This window comes from Nicotiana tabacum, chromosome 8, assembly GCF_000715075.1.
Source record: "Nicotiana tabacum cultivar K326 chromosome 8, ASM71507v2, whole genome shotgun sequence".
NCBI lineage: Eukaryota > Viridiplantae > Streptophyta > Magnoliopsida > Solanales > Solanaceae > Nicotiana > Nicotiana tabacum.
The window spans coordinates 81,006,796-81,029,914 of record NC_134087.1 but is presented as its reverse complement, the minus strand read 5'-3'; the positions used below and the strand labels follow the sequence as shown (position 1 = coordinate 81,029,914).

General features: G+C 39.8%; 1 long non-coding RNA gene across 1 annotated transcript; it reads right to left on the bottom strand.

Moving 5' to 3' along the window:
• Positions 1-1,262: 1,262 nt before the first annotated feature.
• LOC142162748 (uncharacterized) lies at positions 1,263-17,187 on the bottom strand. Its single transcript, XR_012694105.1, has 2 exons — positions 16,761-17,187; positions 1,263-1,766 (listed from the first exon to the last, which is right to left on the bottom strand). It is a non-coding gene; the product is annotated as an uncharacterized LOC142162748 (long non-coding RNA).
• Between the last annotated feature and the right edge of the window lie 5,932 nt (positions 17,188-23,119).

The window sequence follows — 23,119 nt, the reverse complement described above, 5'->3', positions numbered from 1 at the left end:
GGTGCCCTAACATACCATAACTCGTTAGGCGACTACTCTTCAAATACCCAATTCCCAAAAGGAAATGAGTTATCACACCCTATGGAATGTCGAAACCCGGACCTCTCTCCGCAGAGGGAAAAAAAGGGGGCACGACAAGAGGAGAAGCAGAACGCAGTAAATGCTAAGTGATATGGAGCTCAGCTAAGCAAAAGCAACTTCCGCATCCAACGACGATGATTTTAACCTCTTAGAACTCAACAAATGAGAAGTAATCAATGACCCGTTGAAATCCTTTTTGAATCTGAGTTCTTTTTTATTTTTTCAAAGCTTTTGCTTCTCAAATCACGATATTTGGAAATCCAAACTTTTGTTTTCATATACTCTCTAGCGTGTGTAGGAGTGGGAGTGGAAATTATAGATGAGTGTGTGTGTGTGTGTAAGACTAGATGAGAGAGATGAGAAAGAGTGAAGAGGCGGCTAGGGTTTTAGGTAGGGGGATACGTTCTTTCAGAGAGGGGAAGGGGGAATCGTTGGGGTTAGGAAAATGGGGAGGGTCTCCATCTGTTTAAGGGAATTGGGATAGGGGGTTTCTGGCCATTGGATCGAGGGGAAATCAAGGGCTAGGATTGAGAGATGGCCAAATGATGTCATTTGGTTCAATAGGGGCGTGGACCAGATTTGAGAGTCGGCTGGGGCGGATTTCATGTCGATTGAAGGGTAATTGGGCCGTCTAAACTCATTTGGCCCAATTCTGCAGACCCTTTCTTTCCTATCCTTCTTTGTTAGACTTTTTTTTGCAAAATTAGCCATTTTAGACTCAAATTTTAATTAAAACCCATTTTTGTATGACTAGCCTATTTTTTTTTTATCTAATGATGGACTAATACAACTAATTAACTAACCTAAAAATGTATTTTTTTATATTTTTAGATATTTAAAAGATGCATTTAATAATGTAATTAAATCCTAAAATGCAATTTAAAATTTAAAATGCTATCAAATTAAGATTTGAACATTTTTATGATTTACGATATTCCTGACATGCATAAACAATGTGAATAAATGCAAAACAAATAAAGAAAAACTTTTAAAATTCATAAAATAATTAAAATTATTTTTTACGAGTAATTTCCTATGTGGGGGCAAAAATTAGGTGCTCACAGCCGCCATTTTTATAATTTTTGAATTATTTTTTACGAGTAATTTCCTATGAAGAGTTTTTGGGCAAAGATTAAGTAAGCAATCATGAATTATTTTTGCCCGTTTGGTACTCCATGTGAAGCATTTTGAAAAAGTTTGACCGAACCTTGCTTCGAAATTGCCTACATATCCTTGGCTATAAAGGAATCAGGTCAGTGTAGTTTTGGAGTTTGGTAACTGGGACTATCGAATAGCTGTAATTTCATCGTTGTTGTTGTTGTTACTGCTTGCTGACTCCTTATTACACCAAAATCAAAATGAAAAGAAACTAAACAAGTCTATCAGCTATGAGTTACAAGATTCATATCTCTAAGTCTTCTTAAACTTGATCTAGAGTCTTGGCTAGCTCTTCATGCAGACTCTGATATGAACCTTGATGCTTGCTAGTTGCAGATGCTATTTCATTTTTCTATGGTTTCTTCAGATCAAAATGGGACATGCAAAGCGCTTGACTTCAGTCATGTGTTGAGCAGTCCACATCCTTTTATCCGCTTCTGCATTTCGGATTCATTTATTTTCATTTCTTTATTTTGGATCGAAACTTCTTCTTTTGATTATCTTGAACCCGTGCCTCGAGGTAAAACCTGCCCAGACACCAAAATAAACAAACGAACGAAATTTTTCTGCCCCAGTGTTGTCTGGAAAAAAATTAGTGAGTTATTTGTAACAAATATCTATACTACTTCATTATTGAAAGCAAATAAAAGGCCGGAATTGGTGTACCCTAAGAAAATAGAGACTAGAGAGTGGAGACCCTATGTCTAAAATGAAAGCAACTAGGGACTGGAGACCCAATGTTGGAAAAGGAGACTAGGGAGTGGAGACCCTATGTCTAAAATAAAATCTACAAAAGAGTGGAGACCCTATGTTAGAAAAGGAGACTAGGGAGTGGAGACTCTATGTCTGAAATAAAATCTACAAGGGAATGGAGACCCTATGTTGGAATAGGAGACTAGGAAGTGGAGACCCTATGTCTAAAATAAAATCAACTAGGGAATGGAGACCCTATGTTGGAAAACAATACAAGGGAGTAGAGATCCTATGTCTAAAATAACATCAACTAGGGAATGGAGAGCCTATATTGGAAAAGAGACTTGGGAGTGGAGACCCTATATCTACAATAAAATAAACTAGGGAATGGAGACCCTATGTTGGAAAAGAGACTAGGGAGTGGAGATCCTATGTCTGAAATAAAATCAACTAGGGAGTGGAAACCCTATGTTGGGAAAACGACTCGGGAGTGGAGACCCCATGTCTAAAACAAAATCAACTAGGGAGTGGAGACCCTATATTGGGAAAGCAACTAGGGAGTGGAGACCCTATGTCTAAAATAAAATTAACTAGGGAGTGGAGACCCTATGTTGGAAAAGAGAGTAGGGAGTGGGACCCTATGTCTAAAATAAAATCAACTAGGGAGTGGAGACCCTATGTTGGAAAAGGAGACTAGGGGGTGGAGACCCTATATCTAAAATAAAATCAACTAGGGAGTGGAGACCCTATATTGGAAAAAGACTAGGGAATGGAGACCATATGTCTGAAATAAAATCAACTAGGGAGTAGAGACCATATGTTGGAAAACGCAGCTAGGGATTGGAGATTCTATACTACCATATTTGAACTTTTTCTTCTTTTTTTATTAGGAGAATGAGTAAAATGCGGGAAAGAATTTGAAGAAGACTTCCCTTTTTTGGAGTCATTGTTGCGGCAGAGCTATTTTAGTCTCCGCGTGGTTTCTTTTTGGGTGCACCTTCTTCTTGCAAGGTTGCTTTGGATTATACCTGTTTCCTATTTTTCAAACAAAGAACAATTTGTCAGTTTGAAATAGTGGTTGGTTTTGTGGCCTTGAGTATTTCAGTCACTTGATCTCGGCCCAACTTCTTTGATGATGATTTCAACTGCTACTGGTTATTTCCTGAATACCGATTGCATTTCCGACCCCGGAGAACCTCTGGCTTTTCTAGACTTTTCAATAACGGTTGGTCACGTGGGACTCAACCTTTCGACTTTATTTTGCCTTCGTAGGCCTTCCACTTCTGACTTGTTTTTTCCAATTTTTAACTTCGGAGCATTGGGCAACTTTTGGCTCTTTCAAAATTTTGCCGCGACATCTAGTCGCGTGGGACTTAACCTTTTCCAACTTTATTTTTCTTCGAAGGACTTCAATTTGACTTCCTTCTTTTGAGAGTTTTTTATTTCGAAGCATCATCCACCATGGCCAGTCGGGGTCAACTTGATACCACTGCCAAGGTTGGATGCCTTTTTGCATATTAGTTTGTATCAAATGAGAACCCTGTAAATTAGTCTTGTCATTCCTTCTTTATCTAAGTTTTGGAACAGGGTTAGACCGAAAGGGATTCAAAGAAAAACAAGCAATGGAAGGGGCAAATGAATTTAGACAAGAGGTATACCTTTTGGGGGAAGGAAAGAAGGACTTATCTGGAGTACATGCGGACTTCAATGAACATGACATGCCTTTTGGACTGGATACTTGATCTGTGTAAGCCGTCCGACTCTCATAAATTCATTACAACTTTTGCCTCAAAACCGAGAAACCTTGCTCATGGCCGTGAAGATCCTCTTTTCGATCAATGGTGCCTTTGCAGGTTTTCACCAGCTAACCTCTCTCATTTCTCTTCTCGCCATCGCCTTAAAGTGCTCTTTGCGAGTTTTCACTAACATGACTCTCTCATTTTAATTTCTCTGCTTACCATCGGCATACGGTGCCCGTATGGTTTTCACCAATAAGAATCATTCATATTATTTCTCTCATTTAGTTGTATCAGATCCAAGTTACCGTATACTCCAAATGAACATCTTTGCCGATTGTTTGGAAGGACTTGAACAGGATTTGGGATAAAAAAATTTGGATTGAATTACAACTTTGGAACGTTTCCGGCGAAACCATCGCCGAACCATTGTAATATCTGCCCCAGTTTCACTTTTGGGGGAATTTGGATTTTTAATTTGGTGTGAATGAATCCTAGAGAGAGGCTGCCGACGTATCCTTTCATAATCAAGTTGAACGTAGTTAAGGAACTTTGTTTTTTTTCTTCTAATTTTTTGCTTTTTCAACTGTTTTTTTTTTCTCTTTCTTTTTCCATTTTTTTATTTCAATTTCTTTTTGTCTCTTTTTTTTCAATAATATTTTCAGGTTCCAAAAAGGATAATCAAAGTAAAAGGGAACCAGCCCAAAGGGTTTGCATGGATTGGTAGTGTTTGGGTAGCGAGAGTACAAGCCTTCGTCATCCCAATTAGAGAGCATTAAAATTGTGTAAAAGGGTCAAACATAATACCATTTGACCACATCTGCATTGATAACTGTTTCGGGGTCATTTCCTTTGATGTCTCCCAAATATAGTGCTCCCTTTGGCAACACTTTTCTTATAATGTACGGACCTTTCCAATTTGAAATAAATTTTCCTTTGGCTTCTTCATGATATTGGAGAAAACGTCTTAGAACGAGTTTCCCCACTTTGAATTTTCTACGCCGCACTTTCTTGTTGTAGGCATAGGCCATTCTCTATTAGTACAACTGCCCGTGGCAAACTGCGGCCATCTGCTTTTCATCAATCTAAGTCAACTGTTCCAATTGGGTTTTGACCCATTCATCATCCTCGATCTCAACTTCAACAATGATCCGAAGAGAGGGAATCTCATCTTCTGTAGGTATTACAGCTTCAGTTCCATAAACCAATAAATAGGGTGTGGCCCCAACTGATATACGTACGGTTGTACGATATCCTAATAATGCAAATGGCAACTTTTCATGCCATTTCCTGGAACCCTGAATCATTTTCCTGAGAATTTTCTTGATATTCATGTTTGCAGCTTCAACAGTGCCATTAGCTTTGGGTCGATAAGGAGTAGAATTACGATGCATAATTTTAAATTGTTCGCATACGTCCCTCATCAAGGGGCTATTCAGATTTGCAGCATTGTCTGTAATGATAGTTTTAGGAATAACCAAATGACAAATAATGTTGGAATACACAAAGTCCACCACTGCTTTCTTAGTGACGCCTTTGAAAGTGATTGCATCGACCCACTTTGTGAAATAATCAATGGCAACCAAGGCGAATCTGTGCCCATTTGAAGCTTTCGGCTCGATTGGCCCAATAACATCCATGACCCAAGCGACGAACGGCCAAGGTGTTGACATAGGATGTAACTCTGAAGGCAGTGCATGAATCAGGTCACCGTGTATATGGCATTGATGGAACTTCCGGACGAAACTGAAACAATCTTTCTCCATGGACATCCAGTCATAACCTGCCTGGAGGATTTTCTTTGCAAGGACGTATTCGTTCATGTGAGGCCCCCATACTCCTGAATGCACTTCGTTCATAATTTTTTCAGCTTCTCGGGCATCTACACACCTCAAAAGATTCAAATCTGGAGTTCTTCTGTACAAGACCTCTCCGCTAAAAAAGAAACTGCTTGCAAGCCTTCTGATAGTTCTTTTTTGATCTCACTGGCCTACTCGAGGTATTCTTTTGTTTTTCAGAAACCTTTTAATATCATGGCACCATGGCTGAACATCTAGCTCCATTTAATTACATTACAATAACCATACCTTTATCGAATTTGGATTTCCAGCGGCTCAATATGGACATTTCCGGGGTATGGCAGCATTGAGGCCAAAGTAGCTAGTGCATCGGCTAGCTCATTGTGGAATCGAGAAATATACCTGAACTTGATGGACTTGAACCGTTTGTTGAGACCTTCCACACATTGCATGTATGGGATGAGATTGATGTCTCGAGTTTCCCATTTGCTTTGGGCTTGCCGAATGATCAAATCAGAATCTCCCATGATTAACAATTCCTCTATATCCAGATCAACTTCCATATTCATGACCATACTACAGGCTTCATACTCAGCGGTGTTGTTTGTACAGAAGAACTGAAGTCGGGTTGTTGCCAGATAATGCTAACCTGTGGGCAAAATAAAAATTACCCAATCCCGATACCTTTTTGCATTCACAACTCCATCAAAGAACATTTTCCAGGCATTGGTGTTCTCCTGAACTACCTCAACTGAGTTTACTTCCTCGTCCGGAAAGTAAGTACTTAAGGGTTGATATTCATCATCAATCGGGTTCTCAGCTAGATGATCCGCCAAGGCTTGGGATTTTATCGTCGTGCGGGTGACATAGACTATGTCAAACTCGGTGAGCAAGATGTGCCATTTTTCTAACCTTCCCGTGGGCATTGGTTTTTGGAATATGTAGTCCAGGGGATCCATTCTGGTTATAAGATATGTGGTGTAGGGCAAAAGATAATGTCTGAGCTTCTAGCGACCCAAGTCAGAGCACAACAAAGTTCTTTCCAACAAAGTGTATTTGACTTCATAACTGGTGAACTTCTTGCTCAAATAGTATATGGCTTGCTCTCTCTTACCGGTCACATCGTGTTGCCCCAGGATACAGCCGAAAGAATTTTCCAAGACTGTCAGGTAAAGAACAAAGGTCTCCCCGACTCTGGTGGAACCAACACTGGCAAATTTGAGAGATATTCTTGATTTTATCAAAAGCTTCTTGACATTCATCTATCCATCTGATTGTCGCATCTTTCTTTAACAACTTAAATATGGGCTCACATGTGGTAGTAAGCTGAGAAATGAATCTACTGATATAATTCAATCTTTCTAGCAAACTCATGACCTCTTTCTTGGTTTTCGGAGGAGGAAAATCCCGAATAGACTTTATCTTTGTTAGATCTTATTCAATACCCCTACGACTGACTATAAATCACAAAAGTTTTCTAGATGGAACTCCAAATGCGCATTTAGCTGGATTCAATTTCAAATCATACCTGCCGAAACGCTCAAAGAACTTCCTAAAATCTTGCACATGGTCATTCTGCATTCTAGATTTAATGATCATATCATCCACATACACCTCAATTTCCTGGTGCATCATGTCATGGAAGATGGAAGTATAGCTCTCATGTAGGTCGCCTCAGCGTTTTTAAAACCAAATGGCATGACCTTCTAACAGTAAGCGCCCCAAGGTATGGTGAAAGCCATCTTTTCTACGTCTTCTTCATCCATCAGAACCTGGTGATACCCAACATAACAATCCACGAAAGACTGTATCTCATGTTTGGCACAGTTGTCAACAAGAATGTGGATGTTTGGCAATGGAAAGTTGTCCTTGGGGCTTGACTTGTTCAATCCCGATAAGCAACACACACTCGGGTTTTCCCATCTTTCTTCGGCACTGGAACCATATTAGCCAACCATGTGGTGTATCGGACCACTAGGATCACACCAGCTTTCAATTGTTTGGTGACTTCTTCTTTGATGTTATCACTGATGTCCGTTTTAAACTTTCTTTGCTTTTGTTAGACAGGTGCATAACCGGGATAAGTTGTCAATTTATGTACTACCAAATTAATGCTCAGCCCTGGTATATCATCATAGGACCATGCAAACACGTCTTTAAATTCAAACAAAAGTTGGATCAATGCATCTCTAGTTCTTTCATCGGCGTGAATGCTCATGGTTTCTCGGACATCTTCTGGGCTGCCCAAGTTAACTGGCTTGGTTTTATTTAAGTTTGGCTTAGGCTTATTCTCAAATTGTTCCAATTCTCGATTTATTTTCCTAAAGGCCTCATCTTCATCATATTCCGGTTCTTAATTCATTATTTCACAGTTAGGCAGCATTTTAGGATTTGGGCATGAAGTTCGCAAGCATGTCCTGTTATTTAAGTCCGCATTATTAGAACTAAAAAGAAAAAGATAAGAAAAATAGCAAAAATCAAAATAAAGAAAAAGAGACATCTATGGATGATGAAATATTGATTTCATTGAATTGAATTGGAGGGTTTACATCGAAATCAAAAGACAATAAAGTAAAAACATTCGAGTTGCACCCTAAAATAACTCGTAATGCAGAAAAGATGTCAAGATCGAAAATGGGGTAGCTTTCCAATGTTGAAGCTTGGCATCTGGTCTCATATACAACACCTCAGCAATGCTCGTGTCTTCCCTTGGCTACCATGTGAGACTCATATAGCATTTGCTTCAAAGCTTTACAAATATCATCAATTTCTTCGGCCGTGAAAGCCACTTCTTCTTCTTTTTATATATACTTGGGTTTAACAAATAACTTGGTGAGATGCGGAACGGGCTGGGGTAGGACCCACCCTTTTTCTTTGGGTTCTTTAGCCTATTTTTTGTCGGCATCTGTGGCTTGGAAACCTATGCCGAAGAACTTCTCATTGGCAATTGAAGTAATAGACTCTATGATGCTCTGTAGAGATACCCCAAGCCCTTTCCCAGGCTTGTACCCATGTATAATCATTTCAGTGGTGACCATGACTGAGGCATTAGATAATCAAGGTTGAGGGAATGGGGCCCCTTCTTCACATTGATCGGCAACCGCAATCTCGAAGGCCTGGTATACAATATATTCACTGCCCTCCCTAGCTTCGAGACACAGTACTAAATAGTCCCTGTAAATGGATTGTTTATCCTCCCCATGGACAAAAATTTCCTGGTTTTCATATTCAAATTTGACCATTTGGAGGAGCGTGGGGCACAACTCCTACAGCATGAATCCATGGTCTTCCTAGGAAAAAATGGTATGAGGTGTCCATATCCAGAACCTGGAAAGTTACTTTGAAATCCGCGGGGCCAATGGTCAAAATCAAATCGATGTCCCTTATCGTGTCTCTTTTGACCCTATCAAGAGCCCAGACACAAACGTTGTTAGGTCGGATTCTTTTAGTTCTGGTCTCCATTCTTGGAAATCTTGAGAGAGGGCAAATATCGACCCCGGAACCACCATCTAGCATGACTCTCTTCACATAATAACCCTCATATTTGACAGTCAAGTGAAGGGCTTTGTTGTGGGCGACTCCCTCAGGGGAAAATCATCGCGACTGAAAGAAATCCTATTGACCTTAAAGAATCGTTCAGCCATTCTCTCCAATTGTTCAACTGAAGTTCCAGCTGGAACATATGCCTCATTCAATGTTTTTAAGAGGATCTTCTGGTGTTCGTTCAGACTTAGCAGCAAAGATAAAAGCGAGACCTGGGAAGGAGTCTTCCGGAGTTGGTCAACAATTGCATATTCTGAGGTTTTCATTTTTCAGAAATACTCTTCTACTTCCTCATCCTCACAGGCTTCTTTGGGAGGAAACTGTTTATCCTTGTTCAACTTGGATTTCTTTAACTCTTCTGGGTTGTGGTACTTCCCAGATTGATTCATTTTATTTACCTCTCCCATGACCTCTTTCCTCCTGTAGGTAACCACTGTTATGTTGTAATTCCAGGGGACTGTGGTGGGGTCTCTCATAGGGCTCTATGGTGTACGGCTGATAACCACGAGCTCAGTCAGTCTTGGTGGGATTACCGGCCCTCGCGCCACATAGGTCCCTTCTGGCACATATAACTTCGGCACATTCAACATGGCCTTTCTTTGCTTGAATTTCTTGGGAGTGTTCAAGATGAACTATTCTTTTCTTGGAGCCTTAGGAACATAGAGAATTGCATTTTTAGCAGGTGCTATCCTAGTTTTTGTTTCTACAGATTTTGCTACAGTTTGAGGAAAAGGAGTGATTTTTTTCTCAGTTTTGGCTTGTTTCGCTGCCGCTTTGGGTTTTGCCATTGAATCGGCAATTGTGATAATGGCTTTCAATGCTGGATTAAATTCCTTGTCATCACAAATCATTCCAATTACCGGCCCATTGTTGTGAGCCGGTAATGGATTATTAGTCACATTAGGGACTTTCTCGTCCCTCAGCACAACTCGTTTTTGTTTTATCAAATTTTCAACTGCCCTTTTAAGGGTCCAACAGTCCTCCGTATCATGACCCTCTGCTCTCGAATGGTAGGCCCACCTGGTACCGGCCCAGTATGATGGGGATTCATGATTTTGCCAATTTAGGGGTACCGGTTGCAATAGACCCAACTGGATTAACTTCGGGAATAGGCTAGAGTAGGATTCACCAATAGGAGTGAGATTGTTTCTCTTCATCGGCTCACGAGGGCATGGATTATATTGGTGGTTGTTTGGTGGTGGGCGGGGGAGCAGAGGTATAAGGAGCTTAGAAAGGATGGTTATGTATGGGAGGTGGAGCTCGGGCTTGGTTGTAGTGCTGTAGCGGCTGTGTATAGGGTTGGGCATTCGTCACCACATAATGAGGCGGTGCTGTGGTGTAGGCTGTATCTTGGTGGGGATAGTACTGTTGGGGGGTTATGGGCGGCATTAAAGAGTGATCATATGATCGACGGGGCCCTCTTGAACCTAAAACCATCATGGCTCCTTCCTCTCTCTTTTTATGACTGGCTACACCCCCGAGCCATTCTGCATGGATTAGGAAGTAGCTTTCAAAGAAGCTTGACTCAGTATCCGGCCAGTATTCAGGCCATTCTCTACCATTTCTCAAATTTTTATTGCTTTTGCAAATGGTTTGCCCATGGAGGACATCATATTCTGAAAATAATCGGCCTCTTGGGCCTGCAAGAAAACAATAACCATTTATGTCTCATCCATGGGCGGTTTTCACTTTGGCAGCTTGCTCACGCCACTTGATAGCATATTCGTGGAAACTTTCCGGGGTTTTCTTCTTCAAGTTGGATAGGGAATTCCTGTCTGGAGCTATATCAACATTGTATTGAAGTTGTCTGACAAAATCTCGTACCAAATCATCCCATATGTGCCACTTGGAGATTTCCTGGACCATATACCATTCTGAAGCGATTCCAGTTAGGTTTTCCCCGAAATAATCCATCAATGACTCTTCTTTTCCAGAAGCACCCCTCAGCTGGTTACAGTATTGTTTTAGATGACCGATCAGGTCTCCGTGCCCATTGTACTTTTCAAATTTTGGCGTTTTGAAGCCAGCAGGCAAGTGAACATGGGGAAACATACATAGGTCAGAGTACGAGACACTCTTTTGGCCACTCAGGCCTTGCATGTTTTTTAGGCTTTGTTCCAGGCTTCTCATCTTCCGAGCCATTTCTTCCTGCTCGGGGTTTCTCACTATTCTTTGTTATTCCATTGGGGACTCATATTGGAAATGCTAAGGGTATGAGTCTAGAGTAACATGAGTTGTGTCTAGCTGAAATTATAGGCCTTGGAAAGTGAACGTTGAAGGCTCAAAGCATGGCCTGGGCACTATTGGTTGTGTCATAGTAAAGACTGGTAGTGCGATGAACAATGTAGAAGTTACCCCTAAAAACGGTGCCTGGGGGCAAACCTCAGAAGGCATATCGGTAAAATTGGCTGACATAGTTGGGTACCCAAACGGGACGAATGGGTTGGACATGGGGATGGGGATGTTGGTGGTTCCACCCGTCCTGGGGATCAACTCGGGAAATCCAGGGATTGAACTTGGTGGTTCTCTACCGTTGGACCAGGCATACCATATCTCCAACATGCAGAGACGCAACCTCATGTTCTCTTCGGCAGATGTCGATTTAGGCTTGGACATAATCGGTGTGGCATTATCCTTAGGATCGATGACGTGGAGACTACTTTCTGAAGACATTGGGACACTTCCTTTTGATCTTTTAAAGTAAGGGTGAGAAGCCAGGATACCGTCAAAACCAACCACCTAAACAAGACATATCTTGATTTGCACGCACAACAACCTTGTCAGTTTTGAGACATTTAATAGATAGGGAATCGCATATTGGGGATGCAATGCACCTGAATAGTTAAACATTTCTAAATGTTTTTGCAACAGCTGCGTGTTTCATCAATATTTTTGCTATCTCTTTTCTCATCTGTAGGTTTTTTCTATCAATCAAATTTCAAATCTTGATTTCTTTTTCCCTCTCTTTTTCGTTATTTTTTGCTCTTTTGTCTTTATCTATTATTTTGTCACTCTTTTCTTTCTTTTTTTCTTTCTTCTCTCTTTTTTGCTCGGTTTAATTAATGGAAATGATCGAATCCGATGGGTATTGCCTACATATCATGACGCCGCATGAATCAAAATATTACGTAGTTCAGGGGAATAAATGCAAAATGAAAGTAAAATTTTTTTTTGGGGTTCTTCAATATTTCATTAATAAAAATCTTTTTGGGTTTTCTGTTACAAAGACTCAGAAATACTGACAATTAAAAAGAAACATACAGACTCAAAACAGAACAAAAAATAGACTCAACATGGATGAAAAGACTAACCGACTTGAGAAAAAGTAAAATACAGGCTCAAAAGCCGAAAATCAGGAAGACATAAGAGCCTCCAATGTTATTCCGGGGGGGCGTGAGACATCAGTCGGTCTCGGTGTGGGCCTACGTGCAATTTCTTCCTGAAGGTGCTCTAGATCGGCCATCACCTAGAGAACAAATATCATCACTAGAAGCAAAAAATATGGATCTGGTCATATCCTCGCATTCATGGCACTTCATTGCAACATAATCAGTTATTTCTTTAATTCTCATTCTAATGACACCCATTTCTTGAAGCAAGCGTCCAATTTGCTATGCCCATGCTTCCAGCACCTGCGTGGCTATGTTGTTTTGGTCTTGCATTTTTTGCATGTTTTTTTCTAATTGGTAAATCGGTGCATAGCACTGCTCTCCTTTTGTTTTGAAGTCCTTTGTCTGTTGAACCATTTCATTTCATGGATGGCTAGCTTTTTCCTTAAAATTGTGACTTCTCTATGGTATTTCTGCTTCAATTGGTGGGCTAACCTAGCCTGTTCTTCTACACCTTTTGCCAACTTTGCTCGGGCTTTCAACAAGTCTTTCTCGGCCTTTGTCAGATTGGCCGCATAGTCATTCACCTTTAACCTCAAGTTGTTTATGTTTCTTTCGTCCTTCTCACTCCTCACAGGTGTTTCAGAGTCTACCTCATGTCCCGGAGTTGGGCTTGGAGTGCCTCGTTCTCCCGGGTGAACCTTTTCCTTTCACCTTCAGCTTCTTGCGCCTGTAAGTCACTATCAAATGTGAGGTTTCTCAACTTTTCTTCTAAGGCGTGAATGGTTGCTTGATATTTTTTCTCATTTGCTCCCTAGGCCAACCGTTCTCAGATCTTATCATCGAAAGCCTAAATATGAGGTCTTTTGGCCAGCCTTTCGGGCTCGGGCTCATTATTAACGCGAGACCTCTTCTCGAACCATATGGCATAACCTGGGTCCACTTCACCTCTCGCAGGATCTGGCACCTAGGTATCATCTTTCAGGTATTGGCAGCCATTCCAAATTTGTTGGATTAAAGCCTCGGGGAGTAGAGCTTTAGGGTGTAGTTCGATGACTTGGACACTCAAATATTCATCTTCGGGCACCACTTGGTATCTTCCCAACTGTCTTAGAACTCTCTGCGGTGCATATGGTTGGACACTTCTCAAGCCCATCAACAACAAATAGCCTTTTGTAGCCGTCATGTGTGTGACTTCCCTTAACGGGAGCCAACCCAAAGTCCATTCAACCTAACTCGCCTTTAAATTTCTTAGATGGAAGATCCGGCTTCAACCCCTTTTGGAGAGTTGTAATCTTTTACCCTTTACTCATAACTCTCGATGAAGTTGTTCTTGCTCGGGCCATAACTCATGAATTTGGGGTGATGGCGGAGACGCTCAATCAAACCACATTTGCAAAAGAATATTTCACCCTTCAAAAAAACTTTGCCCCAGATTTACACAACATCAGTGCTTGATAGATGTCCGACAATATAAGTGGAGCAAGCGTGTGATCCTCTTTGGTAGTGAGGACTTACGCAATTCTAGCCATGCAGATATCAATTTTCCGTTCTTCATTTAGGAAGGCCATAATTCCCAGAAATGCCACTATGAAAGCAAAGTGGCATTGGATTTTCCAAATGTCCTTATTTTGCTTGTTGTTCAGGCCCTTTTCATGTATTTCAAACCCATTTAAGTGCCCATATCTGGAATATAGGAAGTAAAAGAAACAACATCCTTTGTTTACATTGTTCTTCCTTATTTGCTTACCGATATTCAAGAGATTAAAGAATCGGTGCACATAGGGAGGCCTTGGGAATATAAGTTGCTAATTTCTCAAGTCCCGGTCGAAACCAGAATATCCGTCTATTTCCTCCAAAGTGGGAGTAGGTTCAAAATTCGAGAAGCGGAGAACGTTGTGGACGGGATCCCAAAAAGTCACTAAGGCCTTAATTTGATCATCCTGCGGTTTGACTTTCATAATATCTGTAAGAGCACACAAATGCTTTGTTACCCAATCCTGGCCATCTTTATCTAAGTCGTACCACCACATTTGAAGCCGCAGCGTAGCCTGCTCTACGACTGTTAATGGCAGGTTTTGGATAGTGTTCATTTTGCACCTGTGGATAGTTAGGGTTAGGGTTGACTTTAGTGGACTTTTTTTGCAAAGCAAACTTTCAATTTTCCAAGGAAACATCAAAAGAGGGTGGCTATTTATGCAATATTAGCAAAATATGGCTATTTTTTCAACAATGGCCCCTTCTCACTTTCAATGAAGTTTGAGGCCGAGGAAGGGAACTTTATGGAAAAAGTGATGTCCCATTGACAGATATGTCCGTTATTTATGAGAATAGCCCTTCGAGAATTTGAAGATGTTCTAAGTCTATTCCGGCAAAAATGACTCAAAATACAACAGAAGCTGGGTCGGCTTACTATTTTGACCAAAGCACCAGACATATTTTTTTTATTTGGTTATTTTTGCAAAAATGAGGCCGAACCCTATGTAGATTACTTATGTATCTCACATATGGTGAGAATCAGACCTGCGTAGTTCGGTCAGTTTTGACACAACCGGGAAAACATGTTATTGACTCATTTTGAAATGACTCCCTTCTTTTTTTTCTTTTTTTTTCAAAAATTTCGGCAAAGTTTCGGGGCTTTCTAAATACCGGGGTTTTTAGAACTGAGCAAATTTCTCTCTCCCACCTCACTCTTGGTTTTTCTCTTGATTTGCTTTTCCTAGCCGCTCAACATGCAAGCCGAAATAAATATATGCACAAATAGCACATAGGATGCATCAAGATGGTCTTTTATTTTGGGTACAGCTGTCCTAGACGGACCCAACCCATGTGTTGAGTCCCCAAAGTTAAATGCACGTGATGCAAACAAACGTTCCTACTAGAGATCCGGCATGAGGCTATATTATTCTAGGTTTAAGAATGTGGGGGTGTGTTCTAGACATGGCTTACCCAAGCGGACATCTCAAGTCGAGGTGGGGGCAATGTACTGGGAGCACGTAAGTCTACCTGGCTAGTTGTTGATCCAACCTCGTTCTATTCGGTATGACTTCTAACAGAAAAGTGGGTCACGCGCAGGTGTGCACCATATTTTTATAAGACTCAGAAGGGAGGCGTAAGAAGGCAATTTATACAGTTAAGATAATATCAAAAGGGTAAATGAGCAGCAATTAGCACATTAGGCCCACAAACACAGTAATATAAAAAATCAAGAAAGCCAAGTATAGATCACATTACAATCTCGAATTCTGAACCCTGAACCAGAGATTCTGGGTTCGATCCCCAACAGAGTCGCTAGAGCTGTCACACCTCCTTTTTCCGAGGAATAGGGAGTTTTTCCAATTAAAGTGACATTATTCGAAATGGGATTATTTAATTAATTCAGTGTCACCACTTGGGATATCTATTATGGTGTCCCAAGTCACCGATTTATTTTAAATCCCAAATAGAGAAAATTTGACTCTATTTGTTGTCCGCGAACACAAAAGACCGGGTAAGAAATTCTGTTAACCTAGGAGAAGGTGTGAGGCACTCCCGAGTTCCGTGGTTTTAGCACTATCGCTCAACTATTTAATTATTAGCCTAATTATCTAGTTTATTACATGTTTAAATCCTATTGGTCATTTTTAACTTTTAGCCGCTTTTAATACTAATGGAATTTATTCAAATAAGTCGTGATGTCGCGCACTTTTTTTTTTTACATATGTGAATTGCGTCACGTGAAACGCACCTGCAATTTATAACATATTTATTTTAATTATTCAAAATTGTAGTCGAGTCGCGTGGAACGCACACTCGATTTGGGATTTATATATCTCAACTTGCCACGGGAACCGTACCCATAGTCACGATAATTTATTTAAACGTGCCTAAAGCAAACTACGAATATTCAAGATTATTTTTTTAAAGCTAATTTGAGATTATTGTGAAGGTAAAAAATTATGGAATAGATCATGGGTAAATACATATTTGAATAATAAAGAAGTATCACAAATGGTCATAACCTGATTAATTTAATGATGCTCACGTTCTGATTTTCATTAAAGAAAAAGATACATATTAGGCAAGAAAGCTAACTAGAACTCAAAAACAGACTTAGTTGTTCCAGACAAAAATAATGGTAATTGCACATGACAACAACAAACTAGTTCCCAATGTAAAAGTTATGAACAATAAGTTTCCATTTTTACCTTGTAGAGAAATTTCACATTTAATACCAAATGGCAAATAAATACAGATTCAAAAAAAAGGGACAACAAACAGTAAGCAAACAAGAGAATTATCAGAGTCAATACATTCAAATCTGGGAGTAACAGCACGGAATCATGATAGCTTCTTATTACGCATAAAATGGTGTTGTAACCAGATAAAAAGGTTCTATAACATCTGTATGGAAGTACATAGTCTGAGACTGAAAGTAGTACCTTTAAGAATGAGAGGAGAAGTAGAATGCAGTAGATGCTAAGTGATATGGAACTCAGCTAAGCAAAAGCAACTTTCGCAGCCAACGACAATGATTTTAACCTCTTATAACTCAACAGATGAGAAGTAATCAATGACCCGTTGAAATCCTTTTTGAATCCGAGTTCTTTTTTGTTTTTTCAAAGCTTTTGCTTCTCAAATCTCGACATTTGGAAATCCAATATTTTTTTCAGATACTCTCTGGGTGCGTGTAGGAGTGGGGGTAAAAATTTATGTATGAGTGTGTGTGTGAGAGAGACCATATGAGAGAGATGAGAAAGATGAGAAAGAGCGAAGAGGCGTCTAGGGTTTTGGGTAAAAGGGGGGAGGAATCCGTTCTTTCAGAGAGGGGAAGGGGAATCGCTAGTGTTAGGAAAATGGGGAGGGTCTCCATCTGTTTAAGGGAATATGGGTCTTTTCCCATTGGATCAAGGGGAAATCAAGGGCTGGGATTGAGAGATGGCCAAACGACGTCGTTTGGTTCAATAGGGGCATGGGCCGGATTTGAGAGTGGGCTGGGCGGATTTTATGTGGATTGAAGGGTAATTGGGCTGCCTAAACTCTTTTGGCCCAATTCTGCAGACCCTTTCTTTCCTATCCTTCTTTGTTAGACTTTTTCTTTTGCAAAATTAGCCATTTCAGACTCAAATTTTAATTAAAACCCATTTCTTGTATGACTAGCCTATTTATCTTTTTTACCTAATGATGGACTAATGCAACTAATTAACTAACCTAAGAATATATTTTTTTTAGATATTTAAAATAATGCATTTAACAATGTAATTCAATCCTAAAATGCAATTTAAAATTTAAAATACTATGAAATTAAGATTTGAAAATTTTTATGATTTTTATGGTTTATGATATTCCTAACATGCATAAACAATGTGAGTAAATGCAAAAAAATAAAGAAAAACATCTAAAATCATAAAATTTGGATTAGTTTTTAGGAGTAATTTCTTATGTGGGGCAAAAACTAGGTGCTCACAAAAACGATAATAAAACTACTTTTATACAAAGAATTCCCAAGGACTGGTTGTACAAATCATAAGCTTCTATGATTAGAAGTTTACAAAGATGGTATGAAGTAAATACATCATCTGTTCGAAATGTACATAAATAGAATTTTATGAATCTAAGGCTACTATGAACAAGAGGCAACTACTACCAAAATGCAGGTACGTCTTCAATCCCAGCTCTCGTCGATCACAGTAACATTAGCAGCCAATATCTTCACGCAAGGTCTATAAGTGTAGTATGAGTACAACCGACCTCATGTACTCAATAAGTAACAAACCTAACCTTAGGTTGAGTGACGAGCTGGAATAAAGGTCGGGTTCAATACCAATAGCCAACAACAGTCCATAACAACGTAAAGCAAGTAATAAAAGGAAGTAACTCAGATATAAAATGCTCAGCTTAATCATGATTTCCGAAAATAGTTTTGCTTTTCAAGAATATCAGTGGAACCCAAGTCTCTTACAGAAATTTGCCAAAAATATGAGTAAGTTTGAAAAACTGTAATTATTCCCAAAAATCCTTTCAACAGTAAATAAAATGTTTCATTTTCTTTCCAAATATCAAATGCAAAATACATCTTTATGCTCATATATCAATATGAGTGAGAAGTCATGAATGACACGATATCGTACAACATGAGGAAAAATGCGTCTCTATGCATGTATGTCAAGTGTGCATGCAAAATGCGATGCGACTTAGTGATAAAATCATATGTATACTCTCAAAGTATCAATTCACTCAGTCCTCCCAATCACTCAGTCCTCACAATTACTCAATCCTTACAAGCATTCAATCCTTACAGTCACTCAATCCTCCCAATCACTCGGCACTCACATTTTGCATGCGGCCCTCGGCAATTGCACTTAGTAGGTACCTGTGCTCACTGGGGGTGTGTACAGGCTCTGGAGGGGCTCCTTCATCCCAATCACTATAATAAGCCAATCATGGCATATATCAGTAAAACATGTTGCAGCATGCAGCCCGTTCCCATAAACATCCTCACCATCAGGCCCTCAGCCTCACTCAGTCATCAATCTTTCCAGTATCTTGGGCTCTCAATGTCATGAAATATCAGCACAAATATAAGGATGTGATGTATCAATAAATAAATAATAACAGAGGCTGAGATATGATATGCATGTGAATGCGTATGACTGAGTATGTAATGCAATGAAAGCAGATAGCTCAACAGTGTTGGATAAGCGTGTAGCCTAGTCATGGATTCTAGCATGGATCACAGCTCAATAGCTCAAGTACGTAGAAATTTCATGGTTACAAGTAAGATCATGTAACTACATAGTACCACAGTAATAACGGAGTCACAATTCACATAATGCACGCCTACATGCTCGTCATCTAGCATCTGTGTCACCTCAATACCAATCACATAATACGTAATTCGGTGTTTCATACCTTCAGCACCAAGTTTAGAAGTGTTACTTACCTCGAACAAGCCAATTCCAATACCGATCAAGCCAACAATGCTCCAAAAATGCCATCTCGTGCGTACCGGCCTCCGAACGGCTCAAAACTAGACAAAAGTAACTCAAATACATCAAATAATGCCCAAGGAAACAATTCCAAATGATAAAGGCCGAATCCTTACTCAAAAGCCCAAAAACCATACTAGTTTCACTCAAATCCGACTCCGAGTCGATGTTCTAAACTAAAAAATTCACATTATGAAACTGTAGTCAAAACTCCCCAATTTTCATCTCAAAATGCTAATTAAATGAAGAAAACAATGATATATTCATGTATATTAACCAAATCCGAGTTTGAATTACTTACCCCGATGAATTTCTTTTAAAACCCACGAAAAATCGCCATAAACCGAGCTCCCAAAGTCCAAATGTGAAATAATACTTTAACCCTCATTTATAGTACAAAATATGACCTCTCATTGTGCTGACCGCACATATTTTTGTGCGGCCGCACATCCCATGTGTCGCGGCCGCAAGTCCAAATTGTGCGGTCGCACTTCCATAGTGACTGCACTACCAGGCTTCAGTAAAATGCCCTTAACTTTATGTACAAATGTCTAAATGATGATTGGTTTAACTTTTTAGAAACTAGACTCAAAGGACTACAAATTTGTTTTTGGTTCATCTTCAAATTCATTATAGATCAAAAGATATAAGCTTCCAAAGTCAGACCACCGAACCTGTAGAACCCCCTTTATGTGGCCGCGAGAAGAATTTTGTAGACCACACAATTTCAACTGCGGTCTGCACATTTTCAACTGCGGTCCGCACAATTACCACTGCCTCCGCACTATGGGAGTTTGCAAAACGCATATCCATACTCCAAAATGTGTCCTCGCACTCCTAAAGGCTCCAGAATAACATCAGAGTGCCGAAATATCCAAACTTGTTCAAAAACCATCCCGAAATACACCTGAGCCACTCGGGACCCCATCCGAATATACCAATATGTCCCATAAAATAATGCGGACCTACTCGAGGACACAAATCACACATAACAACATTGAATCGCACCTCAATTCAAACTTGATGAACTTTGAACTTTTCAACTTCCATAACTCGTGCCGGAACATAGCAAACCAATCCGGAATGAACCCAAATTTTACACACAAGCCCCAATGATATAATGAAGTTATTCCAATTGCTGGAACCATAATCCGAATCCAATATCAAAAACTCCACTCTCGGTCAAACTTTCCAAAAATCTAACTTTCACCATTTCAAGCCAAATTCAACTACGGACCTAAAAATCACAATTCGATCATGCTCCTAAGTCCAAAATAACCCAACAGAGCTAACGAAACCATCAAAACTCCAATCCGAGGTCAAATACTAAAAAGTCAAACTAGGTCAACTCTTCCAATTTAAAACTTCCTAGTTGAAAATCATTCTTCCAAATCAATTCTGAAAAACCTGAAAACCAAAATCGATGATTCATATAGTCATAATACATCATACGGAGATACTCATGCCCTCAAACCACCGAGTGGAGTGAAAATGCTCAAAACGACCGGTTGGGTCGTTACACACAGCCACTCAGTTCTCACAGTCACTCAGTCCTCACAGCCACTCAACCCTCACACTCGCTCAATCCTCCTAATCACTCGTCACTTTCACTCAGTAGGTACCTACGCTCACTAGGGTGTGTACAGACTCTGGAGGGGCTCCTTCAGCCCAAGCACTATAATAAGCCAATCATGGTGTAATCAATAACATCTATTGCGGTGTGCATCCCGCTCCTATCATAAATCAATAATACTTGTTGTGGCATGTAGCCCGATCCCATCAACATCCTCACAATTAGGCCCTCGACCTCGGACAGTCATCAATCTCTCTAGTCTCTCAGGCTCACAATGTCATAAAAAAAATCAGCCCAAAAAAATAATGATGTGATGTATCAATAAATGGTAACAGAGATTGAGATATGATATGCATATGAATGCGTACGATTGAGTATGTAATTGCAATGTAAGCAAATAACTCAATAGTAGAAATGACCTCAATGGGTCCCAACAGAATAAACATGTAGCCTAGACATGGTTTCTAATATGGATCATAGCTCAATATCTCTAGTATGTAGAGATTTAATGTTACAGATAAGATCAGGTAACTACACAGTACCAAAGAAATAACAAAGTTATAATTCACATGGTGCACGCCCACACGCCCGTCACCTAGCATGTGCGTCACCTCAACACCAAACACATATACGTATATGCAGGGTTTATACCCTCAGCACCAAGTTTAGAAGTGTTACTTACCTCAAACAAGCCAAATCCAATACCCACCAAGCCAAACGATGCTCCAAAAATACCATCCACACATACCAACCTCTAAACGACTCGAAACTAGCCAAAAGCAACTCAAATACATCAAATAATGCCAAAGAAAACAAACTCAATTGATAAAGGTTGAATCTTTAATCAAAATCCCAAAATCGACCAAAAAGTCAAACCCCGGCCCGCGCCTCGGAACCCTAAAAACTCATAAAATCCGACAACACATTCAATTCGAGTCCAACCATACTAGTTTCACTCAAGTCCGACTCTGAATCAATGTTCAAAACTCAAAAGTTTACTTTGTGAAATTTTAGACACAATCCCCATATTTCACTTTGAAATCATCAATCAAATGCCAAAAACGAAGATGGATTCATGAAATATAACAAAAATCAAATATAAAACACTTACCCCAATCCATATGGTGAAAATTGCCTCAAAAAAATTGTCCAAATCCTAGTTCCACAACTCAAAATATGACCAAATGAACAAAGATATTAAGTATTTTTGTCCAGCTGTTCTACCTCGTTTTGTATGCCAAACGATCCCAAAACTCATTTTTGATGCTTCCAATGGATTCCTTATGAAATTTCAGTCAAGTTAGGCTTTTGAATCACTCTATTTGGCCTTATATAAAGGAGATATATTGGTTTCAATATTTGGAATAAGTGCAAATTTTTAAATACGAATTCAGTGGCAATTTCATAATTAATCAGAAAAATCTGGCAACCCAATTCTTAGTAAAATTATCATAAAATTTTCATACGATATCCAGATTCGGTGATTCTTTTTGCTATGACTCGGTAATTACGATACGGATCTAAGGCTTCAATCAAAACAGAAATCAGAGCTCATTTGTTTAATGTGGTACCATGTGTGCTTGAAGAAACGACGTCGAAACATAAGAAAAATGAGCGCAACACAACCCAAACCTATCCGAAACTCACTCGAGTCCCTCGAGACCCCGTAAGAACATACCAACAAGTCCCATAACATAATACGGACCTATGTGAGGCATTAAATCACGCACAATAATATTGAAACGACGAAACGCACCTCAAATCTAACTTAATGAACTTTCGAACTTTCGACTTCCAAAAACTCGCGCCGAAACATATTAAATTAATTCGGAATGAACTCAAATTTTGCACACAAGTCCTAATACATCATACGGAGCTACTCGTGCCCCAAACTACCGAGCAAAGTGCAAATGCTCAAAACAACCGATCGGGCCGTTACATTCTCCCCCACTTAAACATTTGTTCATCCTCGAATGTGACAAGAGTTGTTCCTAAGCCATCAAACCGTCGTGTAACCTTACCATGCACATACCCGGGGGTAATCCCTTGCACCCTATTCCATATAAGCCTGACAACACAACATAACTGAAGATCATTACTTCAACCTTAGTCTGTAAACCATATAATCAAATTTTCAAAATCCGGAATTTACTACAAGACCCGAACTTCACATTTACACACTTATGTCTGAACAAGCTGTATCAAGCCATAACCACAACACAAGATGTAATCACCTGAC